This window comes from Neophocaena asiaeorientalis, unplaced genomic scaffold (assembly GCF_003031525.2).
Source record: "Neophocaena asiaeorientalis asiaeorientalis breed wild unplaced genomic scaffold, Neophocaena_asiaeorientalis_V1.1 scaffold346, whole genome shotgun sequence".
NCBI classification, from domain to species: domain Eukaryota; kingdom Metazoa; phylum Chordata; class Mammalia; order Artiodactyla; family Phocoenidae; genus Neophocaena; species Neophocaena asiaeorientalis.
The window spans coordinates 891,915-901,376 of record NW_020175400.1 but is presented as its reverse complement, the minus strand read 5'-3'; positions in this window follow the sequence as shown (position 1 = coordinate 901,376).

The following is a 9,462-nucleotide window of genomic DNA, read 5'->3' as shown; positions in this document are numbered from 1 at the left end:
TACACAGTGTTCTGAAGCTTGCTTTTTTTTTCACTTATATAATGGAGATTGTTCTAAATTCATCCAGTGGGTCAGTCTAATTCATTAAAAGCTCATAGTACAGTTCCTTGTATACACTAGTGGTTCAAAGAATGTTTGAATGACTGAATTAATGCATGTATGCGTGACTGAAAGAATCTGATTTAACCGGTAGCTACAAAGTTCTCTCAGGGTCTGATCTGAGACAGAATCTTCTGGATTCTGGAACATTTCTCCCTGTCTTTTCCAGGGGATTCAGGCTGTTGTCCAAAGCCTGACCTTTTCCACCAACAGTTGCCACAGCAGTCTTAGAAACTGGGAGCCTTCAGTCCCTCTGGAGGAAAGAGCAGACTAAGACTCAAGTCCCAGTATGGGTTTGTTTTTTTGTTTTAGGTCTCTATTTAAAATGCTTTTTTCTTGGGGAATTCCCTGGTCATCCAGTGGTTAGGGCTCCATGCTTCCACTACAGGGGTCTGGGTTTGATCCCTGGTTGGGGAACTAAGATCCTGCAAGCCGCGCGGTACGGCTGAAAAAAAAAAAACAAAAAAACACCGTTTTCTTATTGGAAAATGATATAGCATTATTAGAGAAATAAAAAACATGCATATTTATAATCCCATCTTTGCAGTTGTTTTCATTTTTGCATATCATTTTCCAGTCCTTGTTCTGTTCACAGCTGAGTTTATGGTATAATTATGGTAATAACAGTGGTTAACATCAAACATTTCTATATGACAGACATTATTCTCACATTCCTTCTCCTGTTTAGTCTCATAACAATCCTATGAGATAAATATCAATACTACTATTATTCTTTTGGAGGTTCAGAGTGGTTGACCCTAAGGTCATGGAACTAGTAAGGGGCAGATCTGAGATTACTCAGGTGTGACTAGCACTGCACTGCCTCTGATTTTGTATCCTACTTTTTTCTACTTAACATTATGTCTGGACATTTTCCGTTTCTGCATAGCCTTGAGAATAAACTCACTGGCAGTGTAATAGAATGAAGAAATCCAGTGACTAGAAATCAAGAGCCCTAGGTTCCAGTCTGGATTCTGTAACTAAGTCATTTGATCTCTCTTGGCCTCAGTTCTTGCATCTGTCAAATTGGGGGTGGGGCGGCGGGAGTTTTAAATTCCTGGGGATCTAGAGTTGAGCCTGGCTACATTTTATTTTCTTGATCCTGTATATATTTATGTAAAAATAGAGGGGACTTTCCTAAAGGCAAGATCTCTTATTGAATTTCTTCCTTTGTTTAATTGTTTTATTTATGTACTGACTTTTGGCCTAGATATATACAAAAATAGAAGACCCCCCCCCACTGTCCCCCTCCCCCGAGGCAATATCACTTTTATTTGCATTTATTTATATTTAAATTTGCATCAGATTTCTGCTTTTTCAATTAGAATTTTAGTTCTTTTATGAGTAACTATTTCTTTTGGCTTTTGTCAAGCCTTTCCAAGTTTGAACTGTTTATTTTGTAATTCCAAAGCATCTTCAGATTCTTCTATTTCCCAGGTATCTATTCATTAGAGACCTAGGTCCAGATGAATTCTTGAACTAGTGCATCGTGTCATGTATTGGCCTTTTAACATGCTCTTATTTTTTATAATATTTACTATTATTTGCAAATTGAAATTGAGTTTTTAGTGCATGAATACTGAAGACTCAACAAATGTGTAATTGATTGTATGGAAAATGTGTCAAAAGGATACGATAAAGCCATTTAAGTCAATTCTAAAATTGGAAAAGCCTCCACCGTAGTGAGTGCTCATGTGACAGTGGGTCAGTAGCACCATCTCATTTCATGGATGGGCATGGTATTTATAGATAGATAGATATAAATAGACTAAAGTCTACTAGATACTACTTGTAAAACTTAATCCCATAGTCTTTGCCTCTATTTTCTGTGAAAACGGAGAAAGTTGATTATATCTTTGATGCTTGAAGTGAGTAATTTAGCTCCTCTTTGATATTTTAAACTAGGATCTCCACTGTTTCCAGGCCTCCCTTTTCAGTTATAGCCCAGGGCACACTGTATACAATTCCTATTTTCCTCCAGGGTTTTCTAGTCCTTAGACCAAGTTGCTTGTAATTTTGCCCTAAGACCCATTGTGCATATAGACAAGGTTGCATATTTTTGGTATCTGAGGAGGAAGGTGAGTTCTGCTTTCTAAGAAGCTCTTCGCCTGAGAAGGAGGTGTCGCATTTCTACCCTCGGCTGGATCTGAGGAGGGTTTTGAATATGATTTTTAAATGGGGAAAAGGAGAACATGAGGTGAGGGGAGTGGGGAGGTGATGGTAAGGAAAGGCACAGAAAGTTGTGAAGGAGTAGGCAGGAGAGTTAGAACAGACAGAGAGTTTAGAACGTGGAAATAACACTTGCCTTTTAGGATGGGTGATGATGGTGGTGGTGGGGTTAGAAAGTAGGAGTAGCTGATTAGAAGGAAGTGTGGCAGGTGCTAGCAAAAATGGAGGCAGTGGCTTGGTTTGTCAATGGCATCCCTTGGGTTGAGCAGTAATTGCAGCAACTATTGCCAGGAGGTATTGGCATGTTTTAAAGAATGAGAAGATATAGCTGTTGTGGAATAGGAGGGCCGGCTGAGATACAGAAGGACCCTTAAAAAAAAGACTTGAAAGGAAGGAAAAGGACCAGTTCACTCTGCAAGAAGACCCGGAGAGGACTGGGCTGGGATGGTGTCTTTCTAAGAATGTGGAGTTTGTGCCCTGGGCCTGACCACCAAACTGCTGCCCCCTGACCACAGAGTCACCCTCTCATGTAATGGTAACTTTATTCTGGAAGGGACCTACATTTGAGGCAGAAATTCCTGGCCCCTCTAATCGGATGTTGAATCAGAATAGGTGGACTGGGGAGGGCACCTGGCTGGGGCAGCTCTACACTTGAGTCCCAAATTCCCTGTCCAATCAAACCAGAATCAGGAGTGGTTTCTTGTTGCCAGTAATCCTTTAATTGGTGTCCACTTACCCCAGCATGGCTGTGGCCACATCTCCAATCCCTGGAGTGCCAGAGTGGCCAGCTCATCCCAGAGCAGCAGGACCTAGAGTCGCCACCCTCCAGGATTAGGGACTCAGCTGCCTTGAGCTGGGAGCTGTGGGAGCTCTCGGAGGGAGGTCAGACAAGCAGTCTAGAGCACTGCAGATTGGCTGGCAGGAAGGGCAGCTTGCAGCAGAAGGACAGAAGTTTCCTACAGGAGGGCAGGGCCAGCAGAAATCTAGGGCTTTGTTGAACTCAGGGCTGAGACCTTTAAAACGAGTGGAATCAAGAGAAGGAAAAATAGAGCAAACTGGTGGGATGGACATGTGTTTGATTAACTTACTATGCTACTGATGACTTGCACTGAGATGGGCCATAGGTCTGGGGAGCTTTGATAACTGGTGTGGAAGCTGATGATGCTCCATAAGGAAGGTGTCACTGACCTCTGACCTCAATTCCTGTGCCAAAGCTTGTGGAAAAGGGTACTTCAGCCTGAGTCCACACAGGTGCCAGAAAAGCAAAATAAGATGTTGAGTCTACTGACCAGAGTGAGGTTGATGATAGTTGTACTTTCCCTCGAAGAGCTCACCTGTGAAGTGTGACATTCATGGCACAGTAGCTTAAGGTGGACATGTTCAGAGGGGACCATCCAGCTTGGTGTGGGACCCTCAGTGCCGTTTCACTCAAGGCGCTCTTGAAGGAACTTGAGGTTTCATCAAGAAAAGAGATGTTTCATGATCACTTTTTTTATACCTTTGCAGGGCTATTATATCAAAAAGGAGTCTAGATTTCCTCTGTGTGGCCTCAGAAGGCAGAACAGAATTAGACTCCATAAAAGGAAGATCCTCCTAAAAGTAAAATGGGCCACGTGGAGGAGTAGCATATTTCTAATCCCCGGAGATGTCCATACACAGGCTGGGGGGACCCCCAACAGAAGTGTCCTAGAGAGTGCTGAAGCTTCACAGTGGCAGGACAAGGCTAGAGGTAGAGGCCAAGTTCTCTTCCTGCCAACCCTGAGTGGTCCCTGCCCCCATTTCCTCCCCTCCTCACAGCTGGGGCCACATGTGCTTCCACTCAGACTTCTTCCTACCCCCGGCCAGGGACCTCTTCTGACCCCTAGGAGCTCCATGGTGACACTCAGGCACTGGCATCTGGCCACTCTTGTTGGGCAGGCCTGGCTCTGACGTCTGCTTCAGCTCTGGTCGTGGGGACGCTTCTGCTTTGTTCAGGAGGCCAAAGTTTGCACTTTATCACCCAATTCTGGTAACCCATTACTGCTTGAAAATGTGACTGGTTTCCTTTGATCTCTTTTGAGAAGTAAAGGTAGTAAAGGGAAGTGAAAGATAAGGTAAATATTCCAGGGAAAACAAACATGTGATCATCCTCACAGGTTGCGAGGAAGGAGGCTGGGCAGGGGAGGACAGGAAGAGCTGATAGAGCGGAAGTTTGAACACCTTGGAAGGAACACTGTATATGTTGAAGCAGAGGTTAGTGCAACTCAGGAATGATACAGCTAGCCTGTCCTCCTTCAAAGTGGAAGTTCTCACCAATGGTCTCACTTGTCCCTGTACTTTGAAGGAATAGTTGACCACTGCAAGCGAGGAAGGCGAGGGGAGGTTGGAATTTTGTTTGGAACAGTTGCTATAGGGAAAGGAAAAGGTCAGATTGGGGAAACGCAAAAGGATTGCCAAGCTCCCTGAGATCGGACTCTGGTTGGAAACCAGAAATGTTGGCCAGCCTCAGAGCAAGAAGCCCACAGCCAGACTCCAGGTTATGAACCAGCAAGGCAAACTTAGTAGAAGGTCAAGGGGCAAGTGAAATGAGATCCCTGAGGAAAGCATAGTTGTCATTGAAGTTACTGTCCACTCTACGCTGTGTCTGTGTGTAGATGGGGATGGGATGGGCATCATAAAGAAGTCAGGAAGGAACTCATGAGCTGAGAAGTTATGGGGGAGTTGGAGACTGGAGTTGCCCTAAAGCCGAAGGCAGATTTGGTACATGGAAGGATAACAGGATGGCATTTTAGAGGTGGAGAAATTCCTCTGATGAGGTTCAAGTGGTGGACATTTGATTGGGTTGCTAAAGGGAGGGGGGGGTGAAGGTCTCTGGGAGGATGAAGTCAATGGACCTGTTGCCAGGTTGTTGACTGAGTTATTAGAGAGGCAGGGGACCAGAGCCTGCTACACGGTGGCACTCAGTGTGAGGTGGCCTGAATTCAATAAGTTCAGGTAGAAGATGATGAGAAATGTGGAATGGTGTCCTGATAGCTAATAAATATGAGGTAACGTATGCCCTTGGCCAGTGCTTCAAAGGAAGGTGGATTGTTCCCTTGGAATTTTGTTAGTATTAGAAGAGAGAGAGCTGAGTAGGAAGGGCAGGGATGGGACTAATTCAAAATAAAAGTCATGTTCAAACTCATCCAGACCTTGATGAGAGGAGCTAACGTAGTTGAGTCGGAATGTCCTGGGAGACCCTGTCGTAGTCTGAGAGTAGCTTCCCTTGTTACACTGAGCTAAGGATGTTAATTAACAGTAGCCCAAGATTTTCTTACCACGGGCACCCAGTTTACTCTGGGGCCCCAGGAAGTTCAAAACAATCGGGAGAGGGGATCCTGGCACCAGTAGCAAGTTCCTACAACACTTCATCAGTACTCCTATTTAATAGCAAACACTGCCTGCCTTGTATTATGGTTATTTCCAAACACAGAACCACAGCACGCGCTCCTCTGTGCTCTCATGTGCAAACCTCTATTAGAGGATTGATGGCGATTCTGTTTTAGTTTTCTGTCTTTCTTTCAGGCTTGAGAGGTTCTCAAGGGTAGAGACTGTAACATTCATTTCTTCACCCTCAGTACTGCCATAATGCCTGGCGTGTAGTAGTCAGCAGTGAGACTTAATAAATACTTGCTGAATCAACAGCTATGACCTTCAGGATCATAAAGGATCATGACCTCACTCCTGTTAACAAAGGAGAACGATAAAGCTCAGGGATGGTGAGCCACTTGCCCAAGGTCACACAGCCACTCAGTGGAAGAGCAGGATTACAACCTGAGTCTCTGGATTTCTAGCCTAGTTCTTGTTAAACAACACTTTACATATCCTCTCTCTCCTGCTAGGCAGTAAATCCAGGAAAGAGACTGTGGCTTTTCCATCTCTCCATCCTTAAATGCCTTGACACTCCTTACTCAGCTGTGCCCGTATCATCATGAAAGTCTGCTTGTTAAATTGGCATATAGCAAGAAGCTGGGAAGGACAGATTATACAATGGATGACAGGAGCAGAATTCAAAAAGAGTCAGATAAGAAGGAAAGGGAACGTGTGATGAAGAACATGAGATTTAACTTTAAAAGAAAGGTGAAAGTTTGCACTTATGATAAAAAAAGACTTTATAAGCAGGAGTGGGAAAGACTTAGAGGAACAGTGGTTCATGTTGAAACTTTACAGGCTCGGGATCAGTGAAATAATTTGGCTGCCAAAAAAGTTGTTGCTGGGACTTCCCTGGTGGCGCAGTGGATTAGAATCCACCTGCCAATGCAGGGGACACGGGATAGATCCCTGGTCCGGAAAGATCCCACATGCTGCGGAGCAACTAAGCCCGTGCACCACAACTACTGAGCCTGCACCCTAGGGCCCGTGAGCTGCAACTACTGAGCCCGCAAGCCGCAACTACTGAGCCCACGTGCCACAACTACTGAAGCTTGCGCACCTAGAGCCCATGCTCCACAACAAGAGAAGCCACCGTAATGAGAAGGCGGTGCACCGCAACGAAGAGTAGCCCCCGCTCACCGCAACTAGAGAAAGCCCGCAGGAAGCAAGGAAGACCCAAGGCAGCCAAAGGAGAAAAAGAAAAGTTGTTGCTAATTGTGTGGAGCCCAGACCCAGAGAGGTGCTAATTCAATCGTGGGCTGCTCTGGTTTGACCTCTGTGGGGGTATGTGTGTAACATTTTCAAAAGGAAATTGATAAATTGGAGAGTCACTGGCGTAACTAGCAGCACCATATCCACTGTCGTGAGAAATGGCCTGAAAGGGAATTCTAGGTTCTTCATTGTACTAGGCAAGGCCTTCAGGATCTGGCCTCTGCCTAATTCACTTCTCTCTCTGTTTGCTCAAATCCTTTACACTTGAGTGACATGAATGCCAAGCTGCTTCACACCTCCATATCTTTGTGCATACTATTCCCTCATCTGGAATATTCTGTCCACCTGCCCCCACCCACAAGAGTCTATTTGTGAGTCTATTTGTGATCATTGCCTACGCAATTATCAAAACCCTTCTTCAGCTTTAGTTTCTTCCTTGTAAACTGTCCTAACCAAATCCCCAGACAGAACTAACCACTCTTTCTTCTATACTTTATGCTCCCCTATGCATGGCTTTATAATTGTACATTTCACCTTGCATTGTATTTTGCTTATATTCCTGTCTCCCCTATGAGACCATAAGATTCTTGAAGGCACAGATCCTGTGACCCTTGCCTCTAGCACATGTGCTCTAGCCTGATACATGGGTAATCACTTAAACAAATGAACCAAAACTCCAAGCAGGCTTTCAGATATGTGCAGGACTGTCCTGTAGACAACAGAAGAGATTTTAATATGCCCACCTCCGGAGAGCCAAGAACAAGGATGAATGGGGGCATGTGGTCAAATTGGGCAAATTCGGGCTCATTAGAAGACGAGGCTTTAGTATTGGTTAGGACTCTTAGATTCCACTAATAGAAGCCTAACTTGAATCAGCTTGAGCAAAGGGAGAACTTTTTGGGTATGGATTCCAGGAAATGGTTGAACTGCCAAACTGCAGGAAGGCCATGGACAAAGGTGGATCACAGGAAGACTTGCAACAAGGCACCTGAAAGCCATCAGGACGCTGTACCCCTTGCCTTTGCTTCTCTCTGTGTCAGCTTCCTTCTTCCTCACTGCAGACTGGCCTCCTCCACACAGCAAGAAACGTGGCTGCTAGAAGCTGGGACCTTGCAGCTCACAGCTTTCCACCACAGAACGACAGGTTTTCTTTCCCAATTCCAGGTGAAAACATATTGGTGAAGAACTTTGATTGACACAGCTTGGGTCTGATGCTTGCTTCTGTAGTCAGGGAGATGGGTACCATGAATAGACTGGCTTGAGTCAGAAGGGAGGGTGTGGGGAGTGGGGGGAAGGGAACATGTAGGATCAAGGCAGTTGCCATTGGAACCACACAGTGAAAGTGAAGGAAGAGCCATTTCCAAAAGGAGTGGGGATGTGAGTGTAGCTTCTAGAACAGAGGGGTTGTACTCCTTTGCTCCAACTTTCTTTCTGGCTGCATTGGGTCTTTGTTGCTGCGCGCGGGCTTTCTCTAGCTGCAGCGAGCAGGGGCTACTCTTTGTTGTAGTACACAGGCTTCTCATTGCGGTGGCTTCTCTTGTTGTGGAGCACGGGCTCTAGGTGCGTGAGCTTCAGTAGTTGTGGCACTCGGGATCAGTATTTGTGGCTCATAGGCTCTAGGGCGCAGGCTCTGTAGTTGTGGCGCATGGGCTTAATTGCTCTGCGGCATGTGGGATCTTCCCAGACCAGGGCTCGAACCCGTGTCCCCTGCATTGGCAGGCAGATTCTTAACCACTGCACCACCAGGGAAGCCCTCCAACTTTCTAATAATTGTAACCATCCAGCTCCAGGTACTTTCTGGATGCTCTCAAGGATGTAGGAGACGAAAGAATGGGTAAACAGACTGTGGTCATTCCCAATATTTACAACCGGGTTTACACAGTGATTAGAATTTTGCTCTCAGAAATTGTTGAATGATTGTTTTTCTGGGCATTAGGACTCAGCCCATTTCCCCCTCGGGTGCTGGGAAATCGAGACTGAACAGGGTGGAGAAGGAGGTTCAATTATTCTAGAGGTGTTTACTGAACCGCTAATCTACTAGATAATGGAGAGGAACATTCTGAGGAGTACTGGCCTCATCCGGAACTGAGGTCACTTAAGCAGGTATGTGGGTTTGGGTTTGTCTAAGTGCTGGATCAACAGCCACTGGCAAGGCCAGGGTCAGTCAGGGCTGCTGCCAGCAAGAGGGGTGGGTCCCTGGCTCCCTGGTCTCCCACTGGATCCAGCCCCCCAGGTTCCGAGCAGCTTTTCCGCCCCCTCGCGCCCCCCGCCCCCCGCTTCTTTGGCCTTCCAGGGCTTTGGGTCGCACACCCCACGCAGCTCCTTGGGTACTTCTGCACCTTCCCCTTGGCAAAGGCCGAAGAGCCCGAGCTTCCACACCTGCGAAACGGGGGCGCGAGCAGGAAAGGAAGGTTGGCAGGAAGCCTGGGTCCTAGGGACCCGGTGAAGGGCATATGCTTGGTCTCCTTTCAAGAACCGCACCCCCCTTTCCCCTCTAGCTCCGGGAGGCCTCCCCGGGCGGCTGGCCCCGACGCCAGGGCGGCTGCAGGCGCGGAGGGGGCGCTCCACACACGTCGGGCGGTGGGCTGAGGG